Source organism: Trichosurus vulpecula, chromosome 1 (genome assembly GCF_011100635.1).
Source record: "Trichosurus vulpecula isolate mTriVul1 chromosome 1, mTriVul1.pri, whole genome shotgun sequence".
In the NCBI taxonomy this organism is placed as follows: domain Eukaryota; kingdom Metazoa; phylum Chordata; class Mammalia; order Diprotodontia; family Phalangeridae; genus Trichosurus; species Trichosurus vulpecula.
This window is the reverse complement of record NC_050573.1, coordinates 294,905,319-294,920,017: the sequence shown is the minus strand read 5'-3', so window position 1 is coordinate 294,920,017 and position 14,699 is coordinate 294,905,319. Positions and strand designations below refer to the sequence as shown.

Here is a 14,699-nt window from a genome sequence, read left to right as displayed (position 1 = left end):
CTCAACAAAAGGTCATCCATACACAATGAAAATAGTAAAAATATATCTGTAAAGGAAAGTGTGTAAATAATTCTAAACTCTTACCCCTAAATACTAACCTTAACTTTCTTAGTGAATTAGGAAGTAAAGTGATAGTCTGAGACTAAGGGGACTAGAATAAGATAAATAACAAGGACAGTACAAAGGTTTGAAACAAGTTATTGTGGGGAGCCAGTAGGAGAGGAATAAAACGGTTCTAGAGTAGCAGTGAGGGTCCAGTTGATATTAGTGGTCAATCAATAAGCCAATATTTATATTTGTGTGTATTTAAGTATACATATAAATACAAAACCTGATTTCCAAGTCATGCCTAGCCTGGATAATTTCCTAAAGACTTAGTTATCTCAGATACATATACATGTGTGAATATGCATGTATGCATATGTGTATATATTTGTGTGTATATATGTATATACACACACCCCTTAAATAATTACTCTCTATCTTCTGAAGGTAGAATAATCCTGATGTAAATAATCTCTGATGTAAGTGGCAAAGTGATTAACTACTATTCATACCTATTCAATTGCACTTAAAAAGCTTTTAGAAGCTCTTTTAGAGTACTACCTATTGTTGATAGCCACAGCAACTCTCCAGAGAGGAAACTACACTTCCTGGCTAAAGAGGATCCTGGAGTTAATGTTATCTGAATAATATTGCCACATATGTCTTCTCTTGCTCTCCATGAGACTATAATTTAACAGTAAAATGCTGAATTTTAGAATTCGGAGGGACTCTAAAGATTGTCCAGTCCAACCCATGCCATACTTGAACAAAATTTCTTTCTACAGCATTCTTAACAAAAGGACAACCATATACAATGAAAATAGCAAAAATATACATGGAGAGTTTGTAAATAAATAGCTCTAAATACTCTCAAATTCATTTACTTAAAAGGGATGGGGACAGCATCTTTCCCTTTGCTCTTTCTACAAATTATGAAACTATCTAGATTCAAGAATAGGAGCTAATGTACAAGTAAGTCAGCAAGAAATGGAGGGGCATCAACCAAATGTAACTTGAGGTCTTTAGGCCTCTAGCCAGCTGAATAGTTGAGGCCATATTTATTCCAAAGTAGTTTGAAGACTTAGAGATAATGAAGTGTCAAATCATTCTATTATAAGGATTGGATGAAGGAGCAAATGATGTTTTGCCTGGAGAGGAGAAGACTTAGGATGGATACAATAACTCTCTTCAAATAATTGAAAAGTTGTCATGTGTAGGAGGGATCAGACTTACAGGACCCGTGTGCAGGGGTTCTAAAGTGACAAATTTTGGTTTTACAAAGAAAAAACTTCCTAATAATTAGAGCAGCCCAAAAGTGAAGTGTGCAAGTGTGCAAGTTCTCTATCATTCATTGGTAGTCTTTATACACAAATTGAATAAGGAATTTGAAAAGAGTTAAATAGAGAGAATTCTTGTACTGGGGTGGAGGGGGGGGATTTTCTTTCCCATACTCTCTCTCTCTCTCTCTCTCTCTCTCTCTCTCTGGCTCAGTTGATTTAGTCATGGGATGTAGTACAAGGAAAGAGTGTTGATGTGGTAATAAGGTGTTAAATTCCAGTGACCCCTTTCCAAAGTACAAACAGTTCTCTCTGAGTGAGAAAGGGCAACAAGATTGGGTGGGCTGAAAGTTACACCCCACTGGGGCTATAAATAGCCAAGTCCTGCAGATAGCCAGCAATTTAGGAATTTTATAGTTCAACAGTGTAAGTGAGTGCAGGTCAGAAGCTGACTTTGGAGGAGACACCTATAATGGTAAGGGAAAAATCTCTCTTTTCTCCTTTTTCCCCCCTCTACACCCTATCAGTCGTGGCATCTAGTAGCTCACATAAAATAGGACACCCTGTCCAACAGGTGGAAAGTCAATTTGAGAAACACAATTGAAGGAGCAGAGAAAGACACTCTAGAAAGTCATGGTTGTTGTGTTTGTCCTTTGTTCTTGAAGAGGACCATAACATCAGGGAAATGATGACATGACTTGCAGTTGACCTGGATTTGGGTGAAGGAGGGCTGTACAAGGTCATCAGTCTCACTTTCTCCTCCAGAGCCATCTGGGTCCAGTGGCCTGATATTTACCAGGATGACTGGAGATGGCCCAGGAGGCATTAGGAGACCCTGGCCCTTCCAGGCTAAGGTCTTTTCAGGTTCACATAAAATAGGACACCCTACCCAACAGGTAGAAAGTCAGTTTGAGAAAAGCAATTGAAGGAGCAGAGACAGACACTCTATAAAGACATGGATACTCTAAGGAAAAAGCAGCTTTGAGGAGTGTGACCTCTGGCAGTAGGGAAGAAGGCTGGCTATAGAATCAAGAGTGCTAGCCCTGCTGATCGAGGATACTAGAAGACTGAGTAGCCTTGGCTACCCATGTTCCCTAACATGTGCCTCCCTACTATTGTACTCTGTACCCACTTTTCTGTGAATGCTACTCGCACAAGTTAGGCAAACAATATAGAGGGATGATCAATTTCCTCTGGGTACAATTTGAACGAGGTATCTTCAGGGTTCTTTCCAATCACGAAATTCTATGACAAACTATTGCAGATTGCTTGGGATTAAACAGCAGATATCAAGTGAATGATTTCAGCTTCTCCACTATTTAAGGCTTGATTTTTATCATCATAGAAACTAGAAGCTAGAAGATACCTTAGTATTATCTAGTCTAAACCCATCATTTTGGGGAAACTTTTTGTTTGATCAGGATATATCAACTTCCTTATAATAGTTATGTGCAAGTGATATAACTTTGAGTGGCATCAAATTCAAAATTTACAAAGTTTAAGAGTTCAGTCACCATACCTAGGGAAAGAAGTTCTGACTCTATAGTTTTTGGGGAAAAAAAAGTATCTTTCTTGAAGAACAAAGCCATAAGGACTGGAGTTGGGCATAGAGGGATAGTACAAAAGGTCTCGAACTTGTTACCCTAAAATATTACAGTAAATTGCTCAGTCAGTAGAGAAAGGAGTGATAGGCCAAGTCTTAGGAGGACTGTGTTGGATCCTATGGGAAAAAGAAGATAACTGGAATGTTAAAGGGAGCTAATGGCTATTTGAAATAATGACCCTTTGGAGTCGGCCCCAGGATCAGACTTTGTCGATGTGAGATCGGAGCCTTTAGGGAGTCCTAGGTCCTAGATTACACTACATTGATGCAAAGCTCTCAAACACAAATTTTAAGAATAAAAAAATATATATCACTTGGCTTCGCAGCTTGGAAAAAAGTAATAAAGCACAATTAGACAGCCAACAAGCATTTGCTGAGCACTTACTATATATTGCTAAGCACTGTGCCAAGTGCTGAGGATACAGTGAAAGACAAAAACAAGATCACTGGCCCTTAAGGAGCTCACGTACTGATGAGGGAGCCAACATGCAAATAACTGTACATGCAAGATATATCAGTCAGGTAGGTTGTATCAACAGGAAGATACTAGTATTGGGGGAAGGGAGGATAGGGAAAAACCTCCTGCAGAAGGCTGGATTTGAGATAAGTCTTGGAGAAAGTCAAGGAAGCCAGGAGGTGGAGGTAAGAAAGGGAGGAGTCTAGATATAAGGGACACTTAGTCAAAAGGGAGTTAGTGAGTCTGGAGATGGAGTCTCATGAGTAAAGAACAGCAAGTGTGCCAGTGTTTCTGAATCATAGAGTATATTAGAGGGGAATGAGTAAGAAGCCTGAAAAAGCAGGACCTGCCAAACAGAGCATCTTATATTTAATCCTAGAGAAAACAAGAAACCAATGGAGTTTATCAAAGTGTTGGCATGGTTAGACTTACACATTAGGAAAATAATTTTGGTAGCTGAGTGGAGAATAGAGTACAGTAGAGAAAGGCTTTAGGCAGAGAGATCAACCAAAAGGTGAGTGGAGTAGCCCAGGCATAAGGTAATGAATTCTATTGCAGGGTAGTGGCTGTAAGTAAAAAAGGAGACATAACAGAGATGTTGAGAAGATAGAAACAAAAAGACCTGACAAAAAAAATATGTGGGGTAAACCAAGAGAGAAGAAGAGGAACGGGGTTATAAATTTTCTTTCTATCTTTATTTAATAAGTTTATTTCTAAGGTTGTTGGTCTTTACTGCTTGCTTTTGGCTAAGCTATTAATTGTAGAAACATTTCCTTGGATTCAATTATTCCCTGAAAAGGATACTAAATCTGAATTGAAAGTGTAAATATATATCTAGTATGAATAACTAAGACAGGTAAATAATTTGGACAAATTATCTAAAGTTGAAACGCAGCATATTAAATAGTTTTGTAGTTGAGTCCTATTTTTTTGAATGGCCAGTGCACTTGAAAGACATTTCTTCAAGAAAAATTAAATATTGCTATGTATGATTTTCTTCCATCTTGTTTTTTTTGGTCTTAAAAATAATTTAGATCCAAAGATGTAATTTTGGCATGTCCTACTTTTTCAGGTTTCTTACTGATTCCCCTCTAATATACTCTATAATTCCGAAACACTGGCACACTTCAGTTCAATATGGTTTTGTTTCTGGTGAAAAAAAATACTTAATGTGCTTTGAATAATTGCCTTTAATGATTTTTTAAAACGTAATTTGGGATACTAATGAGTGTGTACTTTACATGAAATATTAAAAGTCACCTCCATAAGTGTGTTTAGGTATCATATTTGTTGCAATATGTTTAGTACAAATTCAATATTTTTCTACATGCTGACATCTTATGTGAGTTTGTATTTTCATACAATCTGACTCCTTTTCTTTCAAATTCGTATCTAAAATAGTGTCACTGTGTCCTTTGAACTGGGAGAAATTTGATTTGAATCATTAGTCAAAAATCTAAATAATCAATTTTTGTACAAAAATGCTTTTTTTTTTACGTAAGTCTGATATATATTTTTCATACCTCAGATAAGTGTAACTTTCCTTTTTAAAAGGTATATACTAAACATTTTAAAGTGATTCATTTCATTATTTTTCAGATTTTATAAGTATATCAGAAAAATTTAGGATGTTTTGGTCATTTTAAAATAAATTGTCATTTAAGTCATGGTGAAGTAGACCATCTTCCAAATCAATCAATAATCACGATAGCAACTATTTCAGCATATTTTTATTACAGTGTATTATTAATACAACCACTATTATAGCACATAAAATTGTTACTCTAATTCAAAACAAATTTATGAATTTCAGAAATCTGCTTTCAAGAGCAAGCATACCTAATTTTTAAAACATGTCTAATTATTTATATGGAAATACAGAGTTCCTAATTTTAAAAAAAAGCATTTCCATAAGGCTAATATGAAAAACAAAGCACATATATAAATAATGTACTCTTTACTTTTTTTCTGTTTATTTAGCCACCTGAAAAATCCAGGTTCTCTATGTGACTCCTATTGGTTCATGAATCCTGAACATTTTATAACTATTAGTCTAGAATGAAGGGATCATGAAACCATAGTTATAGAGCTGGAGGAGACATTAGAGGTCATTCTAAGCTTAGTGAGGTAGTTACTGTAGCTATTATCATTCACATTTTAAAGATGTGAAAGACACTGAGGCTCAGAAAGTCTACCTTGACATAGCTAGTTAAGTGTCAGAAATTTGGGACAGAATTTGAACCTGACTCCAAGTCTAGCATTCTATCCATTATCCCACATTGTATTTACATCACTTCATTTAAAAGGTTAGATGAATCCTAGAGTCTCGACTACTATGCAAATAAGTGAAAACATTTAAAAACAAATTAAAAGATCTAAAGCTTTCTATTTGATTTTTTAAACTGGTGATTTGTATATACCCTGCCCTAAGCATAGTTGACTCTATTCTTTAAATTGTTTTAGCACTCTATTAGTTAGCAGTTAAGAGATTGCATAAAGCTTTCCAAAAAAAAATCATTTTTTCTTGAAAAGGAAAACCGCCTTACATTATTGTTAATTGCCCTATGATTATAAAACTTAAATAAATTTTGCTTTTACTAACACTTTCTCAAGGATATATGTGTACACACACACACACACACACACACACACACACACACACAGATTCCACAATAGTTTTCAATTTTTTAAGAAAGTAGTGTATATAGGCCAGAATCCTAGGAAAATGTATTTGAAGAAACATCATGAGTTACTAATGAGACTACTCCTTTAATACTTATGCAAAAACATAAAAGAGCACAAAGAAGTCTTTTTTTTAAAAAACGGGTTCATAACCTCAACTACCATCCTCTAAAGATAAAGCACTTACTTAAAGAGCTTGATTCATTGTTATGCCCAGGTTGTCATTATCTGGTTATTCCCTGTCTATGAATTGATACTCTTTTACAAAATAAATTCATCTGAAATTCCATTACACAGCCAATGACTTCTGCATATTCAGCAACGACATAAGTGAACATGTAGCTACAGGGAAATATTAGCTAACTGGAAACCTTACCGAATGAATCATTCTGGATAGCTGAGTTTTCCAGTTAGATGACAACCAACTTTTTAAGTGATACAATTTATTTTACAATCAATTCAACAAATATTTATTAAGCACCTATTATGAGCAAAGCACCATCTAGATGCCAGGGACACAAATACAAACAAGATTTGCTCCCAATGAGTCTCCTAAAGCACAGGTTTAGTATCATTTTCTCTCTCAAAAACCTTCAGTCACTCTCTGTTGTCTCTAGGATAAAACAGAAACTCAACCTGGTTTGGGGGACCGTCAAAATCTGTCCTCAGCCTCTGTTTCCAGACTTAGTTCATATTCAAGCAATCTATATTGCAGCCAAATCAGACTAAAAACATTTCCCTAAACTCAGCATTCTATCTCCTGATGATACTTTCATACACCCCTTATCCCCAATGTCTGGAGTACATTCTCACCTTACTCTGCCTATCAGTATTCTTCTTTTTTTTTTTTTAATTTTTTGGTTACATTTTAAGTTCCGAACTGTCTCCCTCCCTCTTTCTGTTTCTCAAAGGATTAGCTCAAATGTCTTCAAAGTTTTCTCGATCACCCCAGTTACATTTACTTATCTGTGCACAGCCCCCCCACCCCCACCTCCAACAGAATATATAAACTCTTAAAGTATGCACTATTTCATTGTTCTTTGAATCCCCAGTCTGGCTAGCAGTGTTTTAAAAAAGCACAAAATAGGTGCTTTAAAAATGTTTGTCAATTGAACTGAATCTTTGACGTTATGTTTGAAATTCCTATTCATATAGAGCTTGATAGCGAAAAAAAAAATTCTTCTGAAACGTCCAATTATTCGTATTCTGAATGATGTTGAGGTCTGCAGGTTGATCAATGAGGTAGCAATGATTGACAAGCAGGACAGTGGCATTAATGCCAATTATATATTAAAGGTAGCACACCAAGGTGACTGTTACAATTGTCTAATGAAAAGAAGAACTTCCTAATGGCTGATGTACCTGTAGTACAATGGCACCCCTAGGGGCAAGCTCTTGTGATCTAAAAGTAGAAGGCAGTATTGTATTATAGGAAGAGCTGCTTAATTTGGAGTCAAGAGAACCTGGGTCGAAAGCCTGATTCTGCTACTAAAAAACCTGCGTGACCTTGGGCAAGTCATTTAACCTCTCTGGGACGAGGGAGGCTGGACTAGAGCTTCTCTAAAAGTCTCTTCCCATTAAAAATCCTATGACTTTATGTGTCCCTGCCCATGAACACAATGGAGAGCTTTTCTTCCAGCTGACAAGCCCTTAGTGAAGCTCTTTGGGGCTACCGTGCAGCGCTGATCAAAAGCAACCACACCGATGCGTCAGCACTAGATACCCGCAAGCTAAGATCTTGAGGCTCTTTGCTCCTCCAAAACTCCAATTGCTAAAAGGTCTTTTTCGCTCTAACGCTGTAGCCACAGTCCGCAGTAAACTGAGTCCGTAACCCCGTCCGTCATCTCTCAAGCCGCTTCCAATTCTAAACCCTGCCTGCTATTCCGTGAGGAGCTGACAATTCCCCGTCGGCGTTTGCTCCTTCGGCACCACAGCTCCTTCCTCTCCCCACACCTCGCCCCCCACCCCCACCATCATTCCTTCTCTTTCCTCCAATTCTCGCTAGTTTATTCTATTTTTATTAGTGCCTTCTTCTTTAAAACCCTTGAAGACTGAGGGTACACTGACAAGTCTGGGTCTCCCTCAAGCAGTACGGCCCTTTAGTTACATCGTTGGCCAATCAGCGCGCTTCTTTACTTCCACGTGGCTGACTGACCAATCACCGTGCCTTTTGAACTTGCAAATCGTGTTTTCGGTTTTCCTTGGTGCGTTTCATCGTTCGTTTTGGGCCCAGGTCTCGGCCTAAATCTGGGTTGGGGGAGGGGAGGAGGGTTTGTGCGGGGGAGGGGGGAGGAGGGTGTGGGAAGGTGGCTGTGGGTGTGAGTTGGTGTGTATGTGTGCGTTTGTGTGCTCCACTTGCTTCAGCTACTTCCGGGTCCGGAATCGCTCCGGAAGCCCCAGGTTCCGGAAGTATGCCCCTCGGGGAGCCGAGGTCGGCCTAAAGGGGCGGGGGGCGGGGGGGGGGGGGGTGGGTGGGGGGTGGCAAGGGGGGAGGGGGAAGCATCCACAGCATGTTTCCGAGAAACTCAGCCTGGACCGTGGTTTCTCTCACATCTTTCCGGCCAGCGTCTGCTCTTTGGTATCCGCGCGTGTGCGTGCAGTGATTGACAGCCGGCAGGCCAATCGCCTCGTCCTCCCTCGCTCGGGGCGTTGCCCATTTGGGGCCCCGGTCCTCGAGCTCGGGCCTGCGTGGTTACGCCCGCGGACCGGCTTCCTCTGTTCCAGGTAGGAGCAAACAAAAGTGCCCCAACTGCGTAGGGGCGGGGAAGAGGAAACTGGGCGGAAGCTGCCGCGCTTCTCCCTGACCCCCTGAAGTGCCTGAGGCCAAGTCCGAGAGCTCGGAGAATCGCGTCGGGTGCTCGCGGAGCTTCTGCCCAAGTCCTCGAGGAATTTCGACCTGCTGGGCCTGGGGGGAGGGGGAGGTCATTGGCTCTTACGGGCCCAGGCCTTCCCAGATCCCAGAAGGCCCCGTCAAAATGCCAGCATCACAATCGGATAGACGAATCCCCGGGCTTTTCCGATTCTGTTCCTCAGCAGCAAGTGCCTCACACTTTGCAACAAGCATGTTCACTTCAGGTGCTTCTCTGTTTACGTAAAAATAATTAGCGATGGAAACCGGCCTACAGAGGGGTCAGTTATTTGCAAATTGGCTTCTGATAAAGGGGGAGGAGGAATTTTGATTCCTTTTAATACAATTCAGGATGCTAAGAGTTCCAGTGTCACTGTTTATGAAGTACTGCCTCATTCTTAAAATAATTTTTTAAACAGTCCATGCAGTGGCATAAAGTGCCCTTTCAATTAACAAGCTTTTATTAAGTTCCTACTATGTTCCAGCCGTAGGGTCACAAAAACCTAAACCAGCTAGATGGTGTAGAGTGCTGGACCTGGAATTCAAATGTGGCCTCAGATACTTATTAGTTGAGGGACCTTGAACAAGTCATTTAACCTCTGCCTCAATTTACTTAACCGTAAAGTGAAAATCTTAATAGCATCTATCAGGGTTGTTGTGAGGATCAAATATGAATATTTGTAGTTTACTTGCTAGTTTACTTTTGAAGGGGAGGGGTTGGGGACCGTGTGTACACAAATAAGTACATACATAAAAAATTGGTCAAAAGTCAGTTGGGGGGGGGGACTAGTATCCAAGGAGAACCGGAAGTATCTCAGTTTAAAAAAAAGGCTCTAGAGCTGAGCTTTGATGAGAGCGACAGATTCTAAGAGGTGGAAGTGAAAAGAGTGCATTTCAAGCACCAGAGGCAGGAGGAAAAGTCTTGGAGTTGGTGCATGGAATAACTTGTAGGAGGGACTACAAGTAGGCATGAATGAATGAATGAAAGAAAAAGTATTTATTACTATGTGTCATACGCTGTCAGTTTCTTGGAACACGTACAAAAAAGTTTTGCAGGATCTTAGGGTGTGTAAAAAAGTAATATATAATAAGCCATGAAAGGTATGCTGGAGCCAGATTATTAAGAGCCTTAAATGGCAAATAGAGAAGTTTGCATTTTATCCAAGAGGAAATAGCAGGGTAATGACATGATCCAAGCTGGTACAGTAATAGCATTTTGGATTTGAAGCCTAATTCTGCTTCTTAATACCTTGGTGAGTTTATTAACTTTTTTGGGCCTCAGTTTCCTTGTCTGCAAAATAGGCGTATTGGACTAAATGACCTACCTCACAAGGACCCTTTTCAATTCTAAACATTTGATCCTAAATTTAAAATTTTGGCTCACTTGCAAAAGTTTTAAAAAATCCTCCCTTACCGTTTTAATTGCAAAATAAATATTTCTATCAGAGAGTTGGCCCAAATTCACTTTAACTTTGTTACCTTTTAAATTTTACCAAATTCATTTTGACTTTTAACTTTTTAATTAAGAAAATATTTGTAATAATTATAATAAAACTGATATTTATAAATTACAGAACACTTCTAATAATCTTTAGGTGGGTAGAAGTAAGAGTCTTTGAGCCAACCTAATGCCCATTTTAAAGCTTTAATGAAAGAGAGATAAATGTCTATCCATTTCGTCTTCATATTACCCCCATGATCTAGAAGTGCAGGTATTATCCCCATTTTACAAATAAGGAAGCAGACTCAGAGTAATAGGTGATACTAAGATGATAACCCAAGGCTTCTGATTTTTTAGTCCAGTGGTAACTTCATTACGTCAGTTTTGCCTTTCTGCAAAACAGATAAGTTATTCACATCATCTTGAAAGCTATTCATAGGTTATGCCATGCTTTGACTGTTTACTGCCATTTGGAACCAGGCTCCTGGGATGTGTAAAGTTCCCTTCCTCTCTCCCCTCACATCTTACTGTATCCATGTTTTCACATCCCTGTGTGGTCTGGAATGATGAGGAACTAAGCAAATAGGTTTCCTGTCACTTCCCTAAGTGAGACAGAATAAAGAATATTGTCACAAGATGAAAGTATATTGGGGACACAGGTGAATAGCAAAAATGGTTCCTTAGGGAAACATAAAATCACTTGTCTGCCAAACCTCTCAGCTTTGTTTTCATGGATCTCTGTCTTCTAGAAATTTACTGTTTCCAGAGTTTTCACTAGTGGTTTTACATTCTTCTGAAGTTGGTTTTGGCACTGCTTGTATCTCAGTTCTTTATGTTAGGACTTTGAGTCAGTTAAGAATCTCGATTCTGTTTGCCCCCACTGTTTGAAGTCTTAATATTGAAAATGCTACATACATGATATCTTATGAAAAGTCAAAGAGATTTTCATAAAATGAGTATTTAGTTTGGCAGAAAAATCATGTATGTTGTGTGTCTCTTATCCCAACCGAGTTGAAGTTTCTAATCTTGACTTCTGAAAACCTTAGAAAAATAAAACCACAATATACACTACAATTTTCTAATCATAGAAGACTAAAGGAAGATGTGAACTAGATGGACAGAAGATCATTGGCTTTTTTGTTTGTTTGAGGTTTTTAATTTGTTTTTCCTTTGTCTTTACAAACTCTCTCTGACTTTATCTTGATTACCATTTACTTTTAGTGGAGGAGATTAAAGCTGGGAAATTTTGAGCAGAATATGGAGTTTTGAAAGAAATGTGCCAATTTAGTGGATAATTTCCCATGAAAGCCCTTCTTCCTCCAGAGCTGAGCAGTATTAAGGTAGCATAGTACAGGAGGTGTACATGGCTAGGAGTCAGGAAACAGTTTTATTCTTGGATCTGAGACTGTCTAGTTAAGTGAACTTGAACTGATCAATCAACTTCTCTGGACCTAAATTTCCTAATCTGTTAAATGAGGAGGTTGGACCAGATTCTCTGAGATTCCTTCAAGCTATAAATACCGTATATAACCAGAGAGAGAGAGTGAACTTGATGCTTTTCAAAGCACTTTTACCTACTTTGTCATCTATTTGTCACAAATTTTCTGTTATAAAAGATATTTCTGTTTCATATATCCTTTATAATTCTTTTGCACCTCACTCCCTTCCACATCTTCAATCCAGTGACATTGGCCTCTTGTTTGTCCCTCACATAATCCATCTCCCAACAGTGTGTTTTCCCTGACTCTCCTTCATGCCTGGAGTTCTCTCCCTCTTCATCTTTGACTCTTGACTCCCCTGGCATCCTTCAGGTCTCAACTAAAACTAGACCTCTTCTGAGAAACCTTTGCTAATCCCTCTTTAATGTAATCCTTCCCTAAAAGATTATCTCCAATTTATCTTGTATGTGTCTTGATTTATGTAGTTGTTTGCATGTTGTCTCCCTATCAGACTGAGAGCTTCTTAAGAGCAGGGACTGTTTTTTGCTTTTCTTTGCCTCGCACAAAGCAGATACTTGATAAATGCTTGTTGACTCACTACCAAACTATAAAAGAAAAAAAATTCCTTATTTAATCATTTATTCATTTCCTCTAAACATCAGTTTTCTTTTTTTTTTCCTCTGATTTTTTCTTTCCTCTGTTTCAGGGCATCCCCTCTACAAGCACTATCACATGATTCTCCAAGTTCCCAATTACTAGTGCCCTCTTCCCACCTAGCTACTTTGCATTTAATTAGATTGCTTTTATTTTGTGTTCATTCTTTATATACTTATATATCTATAGATATATAAGTATATAGATATATAGATATATAAGTTGTCTTCCCTAATAAAATGTAAAATCCTTAAGTATGAACTGTTTAACTTTTGTCTTTGTATCCCCCACACCTAGTATGGCATATAGTAGGTGCTTAATAAATGCTTGTTGATTGTTTAGTTGATTCTTGCCAGTACCTCTTCTGGCTTTAACATACTTATATGATTTAATGTTTCTCTTGTCCTGGAAAGCCTCTTTGTCTAGGACCTTTATTCTTTGTTACTTAACTTTCCCAGTACCCTTTTGCTAAAGCCTGTAAACATTTTCTTTTAAGCCATAGTTTACCTGTCATTTCCCAGAATCACAAAATTCTGCAGGGAGTTGAGGAATAGAGACTTTGATAATCCCCTAATCTAACCCATGCCAAAAAAGAATCCCTACTATGACATTCCCCAAAAGTAGGCATTTAACCTTGCTTGAAGACCTCCAGTGAGGAGGAACCTACTACCTCCTGAAACATTCCATTCCACTTTTGGATAGCTTGGTTAGGAAGTTTTTCCTATCATCAAGCCTAAATTGGCTTCTTTGCAATTTCTACCTGTTTCTGGTTATTGCTATCTGGGACCAAAGAAAATAAGTCAAATCCCTCTTCCACATTGCAGACCTTCAAATACTTGAAGATTTTTCTGGTTTTATTTTATAATAACATAATAACCAACACTGATTGCTTTCCAATTTGCAGGTCACTTGACATTTGTTATCCCATTTTTACCTCACAATAGCCCTGTGAGGTAAGTACTGTAAATATGTTATCCTTATTTTACAGCTGTGGGCCCATTAAGTGACTTGGCCAACCTTACCCAGTTGGGTAATAGAACTTTGGTCTTTTGACTCCAAATTCAGAGTTCTTTTAACAGTCTTATTCTGCCTGCTCTACATCTCTTTACAGTTTGTATCTGTGATTTTTGCCAATGCCAATATTCCTATAGATGTCTGTGACTCAATTCAAATGAGATAATATTTGTAAAGCACTTAGCACCATACCTGGCACATGTTTTTCGGTCATCTCTGACTCTCCATGACTCTATTTGGAGTTTTCTTGGCAAAGATACTAGAGTGGTTTGCCATTTCCTTCTTCAGCTGATTTTACTGATGAGGAACTGATGCAAAGAGGGTTAAGTGACTTGCCCAGAGTCACATAGCTAGTAAGTGTCTGAGGCAGGATTTGAACTCAAGAAGATAAGGCTTTCTTACTCCAGGCCCAGCACTCTATCCACTGTGCTACCTAACTGCCCTGCCTGGTGCATAGTAGGTGCTGTATTAATGCTAGCTATAATAATATTGGGCAGCTCGGTGGCACTGTGGATAGAGCATTGGGCCTTGATTCAGGAAGACCTAAGTTCAGATATGGCCCCTAACATTAGCTGTATGACCCTGGGAAAGTCATTTAACCCTATTTGCCTCAGTTTCCTCAAGTGTAAAATGAGCTGGAATAGAACATGGCAAACCACTCCAGTATCTTTCAAGAAAACCCTAAATGGGGTCACAAGCAGACACCACTGAAATGACAATAATGTAATAATATTACCAATTCCTAATCTGATGGATGAATCTATCAGTGCTCAAGTTTAGATCACAAGAGTCCAAGGAATGACTGCATGAAAGGTGATTCTAGAATGAAGCAGGGTTTATCTCAAGCATGTGATCACTCCTGAGCTAGTGAATTCAGTCCCATCAGTCATGTAATTTTTTGCTGGTCCCATTTTCCACTGATTTCTTCTGTGAATGAATTCATAAAGTTTTATGGGGAATGAGCCAGGAACTAAGAGAAGTCAATTCTGTTTACTGTAAATGAGAAATTAAGAATGAGAGATAATGACTTCCATATCTATAGAAAAGTGGAAGAAAGGACCCCAAAATGTGTGGTATTTGCCTGCTACACTATGAAGCTCATTAGACTACTGTCATCCACTGTAATGATCTTCAAGAGTTTCTGGGGCTAAAAATAGAATTTGTTACCTAGTAATCAACCTGATAATCTCCTCAACATTAGATAGACTAGTTTTTTAAAAAATAATTTTATTTCTATTG

General features: G+C 38.5%; 1 protein-coding gene across 5 annotated transcripts in view; it reads left to right on the top strand.

The window, feature by feature from the left end:
* Nucleotides 1-1,756: 1,756 nt before the first annotated feature.
* The window catches only part of PEX2 (peroxisomal biogenesis factor 2), a 33,201-nt gene continuing 20,258 nt past the window's right edge, over nt 1,757-14,699 (top strand). Inside the window, exon 1 of one of the 5 annotated variants that reach the window (XM_036758471.1) lies at nt 1,757-1,797. The gene's annotated coding sequence lies outside the window, so the exon portion shown is untranslated. The other 4 variants (XM_036758451.1, XM_036758460.1, XM_036758479.1 and 1 more) reach the window with 4 other exon arrangements.